Source organism: Sus scrofa, chromosome 2, assembly GCF_054392235.1.
Source record: "Sus scrofa isolate SSC_HxYL_T2T_F1_AM1 chromosome 2, Sscrofa_HxYL_maternal_Yorkshire_Landrace_v2.0, whole genome shotgun sequence".
NCBI lineage: Eukaryota > Metazoa > Chordata > Mammalia > Artiodactyla > Suidae > Sus > Sus scrofa.
The window spans coordinates 103,392,421-103,408,707 of NC_139384.1; the positions used below are offsets into that span (position 1 = coordinate 103,392,421).

The 16,287-nt window shown below is 33.1% G+C and overlaps 1 long non-coding RNA gene across 9 annotated transcripts in view; it reads right to left on the minus strand.

Moving 5' to 3' along the window:
* Positions 1 to 4,366: 4,366 nt before the first annotated feature.
* LOC110259771 (uncharacterized) overlaps positions 4,367 to 16,287 on the minus strand; it is a 548,103-nt gene continuing 536,182 nt past the window's right edge. For 7 of the 9 annotated variants that reach the window (XR_014838230.1, XR_014838226.1, XR_014838228.1 and 4 more), the window contains one exon: positions 4,367 to 7,625. This is a non-coding gene — a long non-coding RNA (uncharacterized LOC110259771). The remainder of the gene's footprint in view (positions 7,626 to 16,287) is intronic. The other 2 variants (XR_014838225.1, XR_014838229.1) reach the window with 1 other exon arrangement.

Genomic DNA, 16,287 nt, shown 5'->3' on the forward strand with positions numbered 1-16,287 from the left:
TGTTGACTAAAATCAATCTTCTATAGGGTTAAAATGTGCTATTTACATAACAAGTAGGTGGTGGCATAAAGAAGGTAAATACATATTTGCCATTATAGATTTTTATCCTCACACTGATTTTCTATCCTTACTCAATTCAATTGAGCATTTATTTATTTACCTATTTATTCATTAAAAAACTGTTTTAACAATTTCTTGTGCCAGTGAGAAAAAATTCCTGGGTTATAAGAGTTCAAAATCATGTGGCAGAGGTGGAAATATATGCAAATAATTGCAGAAGAGTGAGGTAAGTGATAATACGTGTATATGCAAAAGGCTAAAATAACACTCATGATGTGCCTGCAGGTTTGTGACATTTTGGCCAAGAAGAGAGTTAGAGAAGAATGTGAACCTGCCAGGTCTTTCTAGAGAAAAAGAGGCAAGAATGGGGGTGGCAAGTGTAAGTGAGAAAATATTCTTCGGAGTGGAGGGAATAAAGTCCATCATATGTATTCTTTGCAGTTTTCTCTGAGTTGAACATTAACAATTTGAAATTGTGTACCAGTGAATATTACATCTCATAATTGGTTCTGCTTTATTCTTTACTTTCGAATGCTATAAATAAAGTCCATGTTTAAGGGATCTCTAAATAGAAGTTAAATACGGGCATGGAAGCTTTGATTCAGAATGAAAAGAGAACAATGAAGACTCAAATGCCTAAGCAAGACATTAGAAAATAGGAGTAGAAGCAGGAAAAATAGGAAGGGCCAGAAACTCAGGTGACAGTAATGGCATAGGAAAGATAGGTAGAGTCAACCTCTACAGGGCTTCTAATGTGGAAGGGTAAAGTTTTCATTTAAGACAGGGAAGATTTTGATAGTGGAGGAGCTCAGAATAACCAGGAACCACATGTGCTGCATAAGATCAATGGTATTTTTAAAGCAACAGGATAAACTGAACTGAGTTTAATCTCTGGCTGTGATTCTAACACTCCCACTGCTCAGCTCTTCCCAAGTGAAGCTTCAACAGTTTTATAGAAGCTTTTATTTGTATGGTAGTGTCTAATGAAGGTTCCCTGTTTGGGGCTGCTAAGTTAAACAACCAAAATAATGTGGCTATTGCCTTGTCTCAGATTTAAGTTCATTGATTTAGTGGGGTTTTTCTACTTCCAGAAATATTAAACTGTGAAATACTTGATTTTTGTCAATTACCAATAACATAAACGACATCATCCAAAACTAAATGGCATTTCTGTATAAGATTAACTGTATTCTTAGTAAATCTGAATAAGCAATAAGCATGTCTGAATATACCTATACACATATAGAAAGACAGAATAGTACACATATATATACATAGTTATTTGTGTTAAATTTGTGGGGATAATATAAACTTGTGGCCAAAAAACAAAGACAAAACAAAAACCAAAGAACAATTTTGAAGAAAATCAGAGAACCTAGCTGAAGAGACACATTTATATAGATTAAGAAATATTTTAGTTTGTAATTTTCACACCTAGTGCTTTATATTATAAAAGGAATCTGCTTGAGTCTTAACCTTAATCGCATATGCACTGAATTTTTTCTTCTCTGAATTATTATCTTTAATTTGATTACTCTAATCACGTTGATCTTCACAATTCCGCAAAGTGATTTAATAAAAAAGCAAAGTACAGTTTCATAATAATGAAATAATCATGTAATAATTCATCAAGTTTGCTAATTATTAAAGATTTGGTTCAAGGTTTCCATTTATTTTACTCAATATTTGTATCAGGTCTAAATAATAATTCTGGCATGTCTAGAAAATAAATAATTATTTACTTTCAATAATACTCTTTGTAAACTAATTAAAAAAATTTTTAAATAAGTTGTTTCATACTTTCCTATTAGTGGCAATTAAAATGTCTTGATTGAAATTTAATGTAAGTTTTAATAATTATGGGAATAGTATTTATATTTTATAAAAAGTAGGTCAGATAACATATGACATACCAAAGTTCAATAAATGAGTCCAATTTGCAGAAGAAGGAGATGCATTGTCTTTAATTTACTGAGAACTATAATAGTTACTATGTCAATATAACCATGGGCATCAAACAAGTTCTATATTAAGCAAAATTATATTATTATAATATATAAATATTTAGTTTATTTTCTTCAAAGGAATTTTTTGGCTTGAAATAAAATTAAGTAGAAGGCATACCACTTAGGCATTTCAGTCACCATCTCTTGGATTAATTTGGTTAAGAACCATGATAGGGTATGGCTAATGTGTGAAAATGATATATTTTAATATATACAGTTAGGAATCTACATCTTTCAGTGTATAATAAACTCAAGCATTTAATTTCATGGCTCGAATTATATGGATCGAATGTATGCACACACATTTTTCTTCAATGTTTAAAATATGAAATCTCACATAAATAAAAATTTTATCACTGAAAGCCTGAATGCTTAATACAGCTCTTCAAATGAATATTAATAAGATAATTCAAAGAAAACTATTTCAGGAAATTATGTATATGACTTCATATCATACCAGTTTTATCTTTATCTTATTTCATAATTACTTAAAATTTTTAAAAAATAGTCTACACATTAGAATGTGGAATTTCAACAGTTAAATGAGGAAGTGATGAGTTTAATCAAGGTTTCCCCTAAACTTAGACCCTAGAAAGGTAAAACATTTGTATTTTCAAAGAAATTACCTCTATTGTTCATTTTATCTTGCAGAATCAATTGGAGGTTAAATTCTTTAACATTGGCACGTTTATTTGAAAAATGTAAAATGAAAAACTTAAATTTTCTTCTGTTTGAAAGATGTACAGGAGTAACCATTATGGGACAGTGGGTTAAGATCCAGTGTCATCTCTGTGGAGGCTTGGGTTGCTGCTGAGGTGCAGGTTTGATCCATCCCTGGCTTGGTGAAGTGGATTAAGGGTTTGGCATTGCCAGAGCTATGGCACAGGTCACAGCTGAGGCTCAGATTCAATCCCTGGCCAGGGAATTTCCATTTGCCATGGATGTGGCCAAAAGTAAGGTACAAAATGTACACAAGTATTTTATGCTCTAACCACAGTAAAATACTTCTAGCATCTGTGTGAGCTGGAAATCCAGAACAGATGGGAAAGAGTCTGCCATTTTCTAGAGCCGTGACCCTGTGGCTTTGTTCTCCTTGAGGGTAGCTTACTCACTGAAAGGGGGAATAAGGAGATGAGAAAGGGAGGAGTGGAGGAAAGGGAAGGGAAAACTTAAAGCAATAAAGAGGGAAACACTTGGGAGAAAAACTGGCTCTGAGTGCAGTTTTACCTAATGTGTGTGTGTGGCAGATTTACTGTTATTTAGCCTCTGTGAATGTTGATTTTTCTCACCTGTAAAATGCAGAAACTAATACAGTCTTCATACAGTTTTTATGTGGATGGCCTAAAATAATTTCTATGAATAGCCAACTTGAATGCCAAGCATGTTTCATTAAATGTCTGTTTCTTTTTGTTTCTCCCTTTTTCTTTCTTCTCCTCCTGCTTCCCCTTTCTCTACCCCATTTCTCCTCCTCCTTCTTCCTCCAGCTTTGCCTCTTCTCCTCACTCCACCCCTTTTCCTTCTATCATCATCACAATTATAAGAATGGGGAAAGGAAAGACCAGAGTAGCTGCAGAGGTTCGGAGTTTAAAGAAAAGTGAGATGTGAGGAAGACACTTGCTTTCAGCTAGGATGACATACTGTTTTGAAATTATTTGGGGGCAGATTAAATACTGCTAGATTACACTGTTTAAAACGTGCTCAATTATGCTACCTAAGCCAAAACGGATAGGATAACGGATGTTATGGAAAATTATTAGTACTTCCAAGATGTTCAAAAATTAGCAAGTAAGAAAGAATGTACAATTCCAAATCTATCAAAAACACTCAAAAATATTACTTAAAAAGAATTTCTTTTTTCCTATTGAATATTTCATGGCTAAGGCATGGTAAATGAAGGTAATGAATCATATTTTTCTTTTTAAGCAGCATATTATTAAACATTATCTCCCTAGTTTTCTTAGTTTGATGTATCTGAGATAAATCCAATCACTTTGCCTTTGCTATACTATTGAAATGCCACTAATCAATTGATAGTATCCAGGCTGAAGGCAGAATATAGAAGAGACATGTAAGCACATCTATGATTTTGGCCAAATCTGGAAAATGTTCACATTACTAAAATACAGTAATATATTTGGAAAATGTAGCCAAAATATGTTATAATACTATTCATTTATCATAATGACAATTATAATTGGCTTAACTTTTTCTCTTTCTGAAAAATGTCTAGTTCTATTCTTCTCAAAAGATCACTAATTTTTTTAAGGTTATATTCTTTTTTTTCAGATTTCCAGTTTTAATTTTTTCAGCCTTGCTTTTTTAATTTAATTTTATTTTTTAACTGTTATTTCCCAAATACATTTTTTTCCTACTGTACAGCATGGTGACCCAGTTACACATACATGTACACATTCTTTTTTCTCACATTATCGTGCTCCATCGTAAGTGACTAGACATAGTTCCCAGTGCTACACAGTAGGATCTCATTGCTTATCCTTTCCAAAGGAAATAGTTTGCATCTATTAACCCCAAGCTCCCAAACCAACACACTCCCTCCCCCACCATTTTTAAAAATAATAAAAGTTGTTTGTGTGTGTTTGCACCCATTGTAGAAAATATAAAATATAACAACTATTGTGAAATGAAAAATAAAAATCTACATGTTACAAGTCAGATAAAAAGAGTATACACCTTATGCATATCCACCCATAGTACTCACATATAATTCTATATACAAATACTTACAAAATGGGCATCATAGTGTCTGTACCATTCTATACCGAGTTTAACATCACATTGGGTTATGTGATTCCCAAATGTTAGTGAATTGATTTAAATAATAGGAATAATATATATTCACAGATATTTCCAAATGAGTACTCAAGCCAGTCAATAGTTTTTCCATATTAAACATTTGTTTCCTCTTCAATTTGGAGAGATGACTGTGTGTATATATATATAGAGAGAGAGAGACAGAGACAGAGAGATACATTTCTCTAAAACTGGGCGAAGTTTCTTTCCACAAACCTATTCATGGATTAAGCCTAATTCTTCTTGAATTTCAAGAGTATATTTCCAAACAATGTCCATCTTCATTCAGTAGCTAGTGAATATAATGTTCTTATGTTTCCATACTACAATTGTTAAATAAATGTTTCATATGCCAGAGCTTCAGTGGAGTCCTTATTGTATCCAAAATCTAATCATTTTCATTACTTCATTTTCCTTGCCTAAAAGAAAAATCACCCTAAAAAATTTGAGCATGCTTTTTAAATTATTAATTTCAAAGTGTACCTTAGGAATGCAACCACAATAATAGATCCAGACAGCATGTCTCTGGGTACTAACATAGTGCTTTGCTTTCAGGTTAGGAAAATGAAAAATATTGATTCTTCAAAGCCATGTTAGTACAGAAAAGGTCAGATATTGACCCTTTGTAGTTTGAAGCTTTTTTATTTTTTGTTCTGCAGATGGCCTATTCCTGTAAACATCTACTGAAAGGAAATAATCCATTTAAGAACTTTTCACTTCACTTATGGGCTCTTACATTAAATAAACCTGAGATTCAATCAGCTTTACATGATACTATTAAAAATTATCTGCTTGACCTTAACCATATCTGTATCAGTTAAAAAAGTTAGTATATCAAAAAGTTGGCAAAATAAAATTGAAAGTGACTAAAATGTCAAGATTTAATACTGAATCATTGCCATATAATACCAACAAATTATATAATAATAATGTGTACCCCTTTAAAAGAGTAAAACTTTTATTTCTATTGATTTTTTTTTCTTATATTGATATTTCAAAGGGTTGTTTTGGTCAGTTTCAGATAATAAAAATTCCCCAAGCAAAAGCTTCATTTCAGAGATTGAAGAATTCTTTTTTTGACAAGAAATATCTTGCTTTTTTTGGTATCTTCTTAATCTAACAGTGCATCCTCTCTCCTTATATGGAAGTTGACTATGACAGAAAGAAAATCAACTCATGTTAAGGTTCTTTTCAAAATGACCTAGTCAGACTTTCTCCTGGGGTCTGCATGTGGTCCATGAGAAAATGTGGACTTGAGTTCTTCCAGTCTTTTTCCTACTTTCACTATTTTGCTCCCATAGTCCACTCTAGCCAGCATCTAGCTGTGTACTTTTCAAAGGTGAATCAGGTATCAGTCAATTATTGTCCTCCAGCTGCAAGAAACACATATTAATCTTTCCAAGGGGTTTTTCAATTGGCTTGGATTCACCCACTGAAGGATGTGAAGGATATTTTCACAGCACTCTAGAAACACTCTCAAAACAAATCTTATCTTATCTTTTCTTACAATAAACCTCATATACCCTTGAGATAAGTATTGAACTAAAGTTTTTAAAGAGGCAAAACATTTAAAAATATTTAGTTTTTTCATAGATAACCTAGCCCCTCACTTTTATATTGTAAAAATACTTGCCTCTTATTATCTTGATTTATCCTATTTCTAACAGTTATATAATAAAGATTGCTGCTCCCTTTGGGATGTGGTTTCAAGTTTTGATTGAACAGACAAGGGAGAGAAGGCTCAATCTATTAGTGATCAGGTTCTGTCCAGTCAACAAGTGAACACATATCCATGGGCCCCCTTTCCGACCAGATGTCCCATCTTGCACCGCGCATTCTTACCCCTCAGAGTAGAACCTCTCACGTGAAGTCCCTAAATTTAAAGAAGTGCTGACATTCATTGGCTTTTTGCTTCAAAGAACTCACAGAAAGCAAACTATCATAATTACTATAGGCTCTATAGCTTTTTTCTTAAGAAGACAAAGTTTAGTAATGCCAGGGATCAAAACATTTCAGTGGCTGTGTCATGGTGACCAGTACAAAATAACTTCTAAATTGCTTATTCAAAAAATTACATCCAAATGTACTGAGTTTGGCTCTGAATTTATCAAAGTATGATAGGAGGAAAATATTCTTGGGAAATTCTCCACATAATTTTGTCTAACAATTGGTATGTCCACATCCTTCATTTCTTCTCTGCCATTTTCTATTTGGCTCAAATATCACTCAGAGTCTTTAAAGGTTGAAAAATATAACTTTAAAATAAAATTTAAAAGATGATATATTTAGACTTTTTAATATAAAATGTAAGTCAACGATAGAATTGTTATGGTTCTATCTACAAAGCCAACATTTTTTAAATATGGGACAGAATCAAAGTATTGGGGTTACAACCCCTACCTGAATTTCAATGTATGCAACCGTGCAACAGCATTTATTCTCCATGTGTTTCAGATAATTAATTTATTACTACTTCATAAATTACCTGGAAACACTACTGTTTAAAACAAAGAGTATGATCTTACCATTCTGTGGATCAGGAATTTAGGCATAAACTCGATCTTCCAGTGCAAGATCTTTCATGAGGCTGCAATAAAGGGGTGGGTGGGACTGCAGTCATCTCGAGGCTTAACTGGAAGAGGATCCATTTCCAAGATCATTCACATGCCTTTTGGTAGACTTCAGGTTCTCAGTGGCTGCTGGCTAGAGATATCAGTTCCCTGCCACTTAGATCTCTTCATAGGGCATCTGACAAGACAAAAAGGGTATAAAGCAGAATTGACACCCCATTGCTATATTCTACTCACTAGAAGTGAATTACTAGGTTTAGTTTTCACACCAGGGTAGAGGAATACTCAAGCTTATGAGACTAGGGGTTAGGCTTATAGGAGCTATTTTAGATTTTTCTACCATGGTAAATCATTTACCATTTATCAGTCTCCAAAACAGTAGGACATATTTTTGTACACCAATGGACAATTTTTGAACCACCATAAGCTGCTTAGTCACAAAGCTCCATAGTATCTATATTAAAATTCCATCCTCCTGGTTTACATAGATGAGGGTATATGAGATGACTGAAAGTTAAGTGGAAAGGCTTTCCAATAAAAATTTGACTAACAGGGACATACTGACATTTGTGATGCAGAAATTTTACTAAAATATGATACCTTCAAATAGCACATTAAAATTGTCTGCTTATTTTCCACATTTTTGTTATTCAGTAAAAGAATTACATGTAACAAATGGAGAAAACAGAATGCTTTATGTGGCAGTTTCCAGTTGTTGATATTACACATTCTCATAATGTTACTGGCAAAATTATTATCCACAAAATTACTATGTTTGCTTTGGAGGACTTGATATGGCTGCAGTCTTTTTTGAAGGCACTAGACTACAATCTGTTTTTGCTTTTTTCCCCCTTTTGGCTATGAGAAGTTGTCTACATTCCTTGACTAGTGCTCTTCATCCACCTAAAAAGTCAACAATGACAGATTGCATCTTCCTGACATTGCAATATTCTAACCTTCTTATTTCCCTCTTTAACTTATAAAAGAACCTTGAGATTTTATTAGGCCTACCAAGACAATCCAGGATAATTGCCTCATCTCAAATTCTAGATTAGCCAATTTACTACCATATTCAACTTTAATCTCCCCTTGCCAAGTCACATAACATATTCATAGGCTTTGGGAATTAGGATGTAAACAGCTTTGGGGGCTTTTATTCTGCCTACCATATTTTAAAATGTAAGATTTAAGTGAAGAAAGCTTCAATGTACATAGTACACTGTGTATTTTTTTAAATAAATTCAGAGAAGATATGTATTTCTTAAATCAATAAGTGTATATCACCAGATTGAGTTGTTATATCTGCTTTACAAAGTCAAAAGAGGTTGAGTCTCCTAGGCTAAGGGAAGAGAGACTCAGGTACATGGTGTTTTCTACTAAAAGTTCTTTTGACTAACTCTTTTTGATTGTGTTTAGTTGATGGTGACAATGATGTTTTCTTTGCTCTTTATTCTTAGTGTACAGTGATGACATCATGTAAGAAGATATGAGGAAAGAAAAGGAGTGCCAAGGGAGGAATGAGAGGAGTGACAGATAAACCAAGTCTCCACCATGGAGGTGCATTAGTGTAATGAATCACGTATACCATTTACCTTCTTTTTGACCAGATTAACAGTCCCATTGTCTTCACAGGTCTTGGTAATATGATTTCTGTTCTTTATTTTTTTCCAAGATCCTCTATTATCTGAGGTTACCTGAGTGTGTTGCAATGCAACTCGACAAAGTCCAATAAATAAACTCCAAATTTTCCTCTCCCCACTCTTAAATCCATATTACCTATTTTAGTGAATAGCTCCACAAACAGTTAGAAAACTGAATTCATCTCTACTCTATCCTTCCTCATCTTCCAACTCAACCTTTTTAAATCTTGTCATTTCCACCCCTTCCTCTCCATCCTCACTTCCATGGCACACTCAGAGCTCCTCAATTCATACTTCCTTATTCTCTACCTCTTTTTCAGATTTACTTTTTTATTTCATCATAAATAAATTTTCAAAATTTACAAATGATTGTAATAGTCCTCTACTTAAATTTTATCAATGACTTCCCATTTCTTATGAATCCCTGAGATTTTCATTTAGGACTTTTCACAATTTTACCTGAAGCTATTTTTCCAGACTCATTCGCAATTGCTTTTCTGGACTTATCCCATATTTTAACCCCCCAGATTCATTTGTATATACAAAGCATATGTCTTCATTCAAGGCTGCTATTAGGTATGTCCTTCTTCTCTTCTGCTTCTTGGGTTCCTATAATTGCCCAGGAAAATTCTGTGAATTTTCTCCATTTTCCCTTAGCAGTTGCCAACCTAGTAGAAGTGAAATCAGTCTTTGTCTTACTATTTCTTCTATGTTTATCAAAATCTCTGTCAGAACAAGTGTCTTTTAATTTTTTTTTCTACTTTGACCAAAATGTGTGTAGGTTGGTACCTAACTATTTTGCACTGAGAAACTTGATTTGAAAATAGTACATATATATAGAAATCAAAAATTACACATGGCTTTGGAGAAAAGGGTACTGAGTAGTGGGCTGAATTCCTCACTGAGGCATGCTATACAAATATGCAGAGAAAAGATCTTGCATGTTTTTGAGCTTTTCATCTCTCTGTCACTCTCCCCAAAGTAGACCCTCAGGATGTCCCCTCTCTGGGATGGATGCTCCACTGAAGGCTGGAGACCCTTATCCTCACTGTGAGGTAGCCACCAAATGCAGGTCTAATAAATGTGCAAATAAATGATATTAAATGAAAAATAAAATATCTCAACCTACTATTTTATGCTTTTCTCTCAGATGTGCACTTAACATCACTCTTAGACTATAAATCCTCACATTTACATATCCTTGAAGTTCTGAGAATCAGACTTCACCTGAATAATTTTAAGAGACTCTTGGGGGCAAAAGTGTTGGAAAATTTTATGTTCATCCAGAGACTAGATTACATCAATTATTATTAGTGAGCTCAATTTTCCTGCTACCTATCTTCCCTCTATGATCATTTTTATTATATAAATGTTTTATCTTTTTTTTTAATTTGCTGAGTTCTAAATGTGCACTCTGGTGCAGTACATGAAACAAAGAATTCATCATTTTTTTTCAGGGTTTTGCAATGTAAGTCATTAAGTTCAGTATTTAGTCTTTGGTGTTATATACACACATATGGCACACACGTGTACATACATACACACACGAATGTTTATAAGAGATTACAGAGTAGTGTGCCAATAAAAAGTGATTCATAGCTACCTGATAAGACTAACTTAAAAGGAAATATATTTGACAGGTTGCAATTAAACATCATAGTATTTTTCCTGTTTCTAATTTTCATATAGAATTCAAAATAACTAAAGATAATTTTATGACTCTATGTATGACATTTGCATGTTCCCAAAGTGCCTCATGTATTAAGCCGTCTCCTCTCAGTGCTTGAAACTAGAAAACTCAGGTGGACATATCAAAGGCTTTAGCAGACTGCTGAAAAAGAACAGTAAACTAGCATAAATGAATTTCACAGAATCTAGACCAAGTTGAATACTTCTCACCCTGTTAGAGGAAGAGTATTTGTCTAATTAGTTAGTAGGCCAAGACCATACGCCATTTGGTGAGGCTTTTACACATTAACAGGCTAGTATGGGAGCACATAACTGGTGTATATGTCCAATGATATGCTTTATTTTCACATGATTAATAGATTCAAACGGACTTTATTTCATCTAGTTTAAATGTGAGGCAGAGAAGTAGCAGGCCAAATGACTACAGAAGCAGATGGAGACAGAAAGAAGCTAATTACCAGACTGCTGATCATCAAAGCCAAACAGATCCCATTTTTTTTCTGCTATAGTTTCCAGAACTAAAATCCCATATTGCCCGAGGCCTTGATTGGGGCTCCTGAGACATGGTGCTATGTTGACCTAATTCCCACAGAAATGAATATGCTATGCCCTAAATACCTAATGTAATCTGAATTTGCCTATACTGTTTACAATATGAAGAAGCTAAAGTCAGGTAAGGCAATAAGTAAGAGATTGAGAGAGAAGAAAAAAGAAAGAGGAGGAAGGACAGAGGGAGGGAGGAAGAGGGGAGGGCAGAGAGAAGCTGTGAGCAAGCAAGGTGGGACACCGGAGGTATGGGAGAGTCCATCAAAGGAAATAAGGATGCAAAGTTATAACTTGGGATATTGATTTAATTACACAAGTCAGTTTCAAAATTTTATGAAGCTTTTATTTTCAATTAATATTGTTATATTAATTTTAGGTGTACAGTATAGTTATTCCATAGTTTTATAGCTTATATTCCATTTTTGTTACTACAAAATAATGGCTATAAGTCCTTGTGCTATACAATATATCTTTGTTATCTATTTTATGTGTAGTAGTTTATATTTCTTAATCTCATACTTTTACCTTGCTCCACCCTTCCCTGTCTCCACTGGTATTCACTAGTTCATTTTCTTCTATATTTGTGAGTCAGTTTCTGTTTTGTTACGTGTATTTATTTGTTTTATTTTTACATGAACACATGTAAATGACTTCATAAAGTATTTGCCTTCCTGACTTATTTCTCTAAATTTAGTATTCTCTAGATTTACCCACCTTGCTGCATATGACAGAACTTCATTCTGTTTTATGGCTAAGTAATATTCTATACATGAATCTATAGAGAATATATGTGTAGAATATAACATACGCACACTCCACATATTCTTTATTCACCTCTCAATGAACACTTGAATTGCTATCATATCTTGTTCACTATAAATAATGTTGCTGTGAACATCAGTGTGTATGTATATTTTTGAGTTAGTATGTTTTTTTTTTTTTTCAAATACATACCCAGGATTAGAATTGTTAGATTATATAATGTTAATAAGAGATTACAGACTAGTGTACCAATAAAAAGTGATTCATAGCTACCTGGTCCATTTTGAGCTTTCTGAGGAAACTCCACACTCTTTTCCACAGTGGCTGCACCAATTTATATTCTCACTAAAAGTGTAGGAGCGTTCCACTTTCTCCATATCCCCATCGACATTTTTGATTTGTGTTCTTTTTGATGACAAATAACCTTTCTGACAGGAGTAAGGCAATATCTCAATGTGGTTTTGATTGGCATTTCCCTGATAATTAGTGATGTTGAACATCTTTTCATGTGCCTGTTGGCCATCTGCTTTTCCCCTTTGGAAAAAAATCTATTCAATTTTTCTGCCTATTTTTAAATGAGGTATTTTTTTGATGTTCAGCTGTATAAACTATTTATAAATGTTAGATATTAACCTCTTATCAGCAATATCATTTGCAAATATTTTCCCCCATTCAGTAGGTCTTTTCATTATGTTGATGATTTATTTTTCTATGTAAAATCTTTTAAGTTTAATTAGATCCCACTTATTTTTATTTTTATTTCCATTATTCTAGGAGATGAATCCAAACAGATATTACTTTTATGTTAAGGAGTGTTCTGCCTATGTTTCCTACTAATTTTATAGTATCCAAGCTTTCATTTAAGTCTTTAATCAATTTTTAGTTTATCTTTGTATATAGTGTAAGAGAATGTTTCAATTTCATTCTTTTACATGTACCTCTCCAGTCTTGGTAGCACAAATTATTGAAGATATTGTATTTTCCTCAAAATATATTTCTGCCTCCTTTGTCAGAGATTAATTGACCTTACGTGTTTCCATTCAAATTAAAAAAAAAAGTTCTACTTCTGTGAAAAATGCCTTTGTTATTTTGATTGGGATTGCACTGAGTCTGTAGATTTCATTGGGTAGAACGGTCATTTTAAAAGTATTGATTCTTCCAATCCAAGAACATGGTAAATCTTTCCATTTGTTTGAGTCACCTTCAATTTCTTTCATCAGTGTCTTATTAGAGTTTTCATAGTACATGTCTTTTGCCTCTTTAGGTAAGTTTATTCCTAGATATTTTATTCTTTTCAATGAGATGGTAAATGGTATTTTTTCCTTAATTTCTTTTTATGTTACTTCACTGTTAGTGTATAGAAATGCAACAGATGTCTGTATATTAATTTGTTTCCTGCAACCTTATCATTGATGAGATCAAGTATTTTTCTGGCGGCATCCTTATGATTTACTATGTATAGTATCATGTCATCTGCAAAGAGTGACAGTTTTATTTCTTCCTCTCCAATTTGGATTTCTTTTATTTCTTTTTCTTCTCTAATTGTGTAGCTAAGTCTTCTAAAACTATGCTGAATAAAATATTATTTTTAGGAGAAGATAACAAGGACATTTTAACTTTTTATTTCAGGAAGGTGGATTTAATTTATTATATATTTTTTACTGTTATTTCCCCAATACAATTTTTTTACTACTGTACAGCATGGTGACCCAGTTACACATACATGTATACATTATTTTTTCTCACATTATCAGGCTCCATCATAAGTGACTAGACATAGTTCCCAGTGCTACACAGCAGGATCTCATTGCTAATCCATTCTAAAAGCAATAGTTTGCACCTATTAAGCCCAAGCTCCCAATCCATCCCACTCCCTCCCTCTCCCCCTTGGCAACCACAAGTCTATTCAACATTTTAATTTTCTACATAGATATAAGCCTATTAAATTTTTCTATTTATATAAAATATTAAAATACAGCTTTTCTAAGCCCTTATTTATTGCATGAAGACCTGAACATTTTGTCAGAATAAAGTCAGTAATGTTACTTCATTCAACAGTTCATTTAACCAATATTTATTTTGTATCATATGTCATGCTATATTCTAGATACTTAGGATATATCAGTGAGAAATGCATATGAAGATCTTTGCCTCCATGGAGTTTTCATTCTAGTCGAGAAGGGATAGATAATAAACAATAACAATAATGAATAAATTGAATACATAGTACCTCAGAATGTGATAAGTATTATGATAAAAATGTAAAATAGTGCCTAAGAAGTATTACAATTTTTTTCTACTTTAATGATTTTTATTTTTTCTATTATAGTTGGTTTGCAGTGTTCCGTCAATTTTCTACTGTACAAAAAAGTGACCCAGTCACACACACATGCATGTATTCACACACAAAATTATCTTCCATCATGCCCATCACAAGTGACTGGATACAGTTTTTCTCACATTATCCTCCATCGCAAGTGACTGGATATAGTTCTCAGTGCTATACAACAGGATCTCATTGCTTATCCATTCCAATGCAATAGTCTGCATCTATTAACCCCAGATTCCCAGATCATCCCACTCCCTCCCCCTCCCCCTTGGCAACCACAAGCCTCTTCTCCAAATCCATGAGTTTCTTTTCTGTGGAAAGTTTCAGTTGTGCCATATATTAGATTCCAGATGTAAGTGATATCCTGTGGTATTTTTTCCCTTCTCTTTCTGACTTACTTCCCTTAGTATGAGTCTCTAGTTTCATTCATGTTGCTACAAATGGCATTATTTTGTTCTTTTATATGACTGAGTAGTATTCCACTGAGCATATGTACCACATCTTCTTAATCCATTCATCTGTCGATGGACATTTAGGTTGCTTCCATGTCTTGGCTCTTGTAAATAGTGCTGCAGTGAACATACAGGTGCATGTGTCTTTTTCAAAGAAAGTTTTGTCTGGATATATGCCCAAGAGTGGGATTTCTGGGTCATATGGTAGTTCTATATTTAGTTTTCTGAGGTACTTCAATATTGTTTTCCAAAGTGGTTGTATAGGAGTTCTCTTTGTGGCTCAGTGGGTTGAGAATTCAATTAGTAACCATGAGGATGCATGGTTTGATACCTGGCCTTGCTCAGTGGGTTAAGGATCCAGCTTTGCCACAAGCTGTGGTGTAGTTCACAGATGTGGCTCAGATCCCACTTTGCTATGATTGTGGCATAGGTTGCCCGCTGCAGCTCTGATTCAACCCTTAGCCTGGGAACCTCCATATGCCACAGGTACATCCTAAAAAAATTAAAAGGAAAAAAAAAATACAGCTGAAGACATTACTAGCAAAACATACATGTTGACTATTTATGTTAATGATTATTACTTAACATTCATTATGTCCTCTCTGATACATATATAATAAATCTATGATCAAAGCTGATTAGAACAAATTTCATTAAAATATATATTTTAGTATATGTATTTATTATAAAGTGAACACATTAAAATTGATCACAGAATAATTCTAGTCTTAAAGTACACTTGCTAAATAGCAAATTAAAACCTTAAACAAAAGGCAAAAAAAACTGCATGAGTGAATCATAAACTATGGATTTTGTACTTTTGACTTAGATTAAATTCAATTAACAAATTATCACTTTTATGAAAGTATTGTATAACTTATTTGAATAACTGAATGTTACTTAAGTACTTCATATTTGATATAATTCAGTAGCTTCAATACTTCTTTCTAACAAAAAGAAAATTCCAAAGAATGTTTTTATAGTTAAAACATATAAAATGATGTATAATTTTACCCATTCAAAAATTAATGGAAATTTACATTTATCAGTTCCATTTGACAAACTGAATAAACTACAATTTACTTCCACCATAGTAGCACCCCTATCAGAAGTCATATCAATAAATACTTGTATATATAAATTAAAAATACCCAAACAAATTTATACTAAACTAGTAGTTATTTTAAAACATTTGTTACCAAATAGCTTCCTTTGCCACTCTACTCCTCACAGTACCAAACATCATGGGGTAGCTTAATAAAAAGAGATTGCTGAGAGTAGCTGTATGTGATATGACCTCCATTTGGTATAACTGGCAATTTCTTTAATGAAAGTGCTTAGAATTGCACAGCAATTGATTTCATTTCTTTTCTACAGCGGGCAATAAGTGTTGCTACTTTGATTCCTGTTGCAATCTTAAAG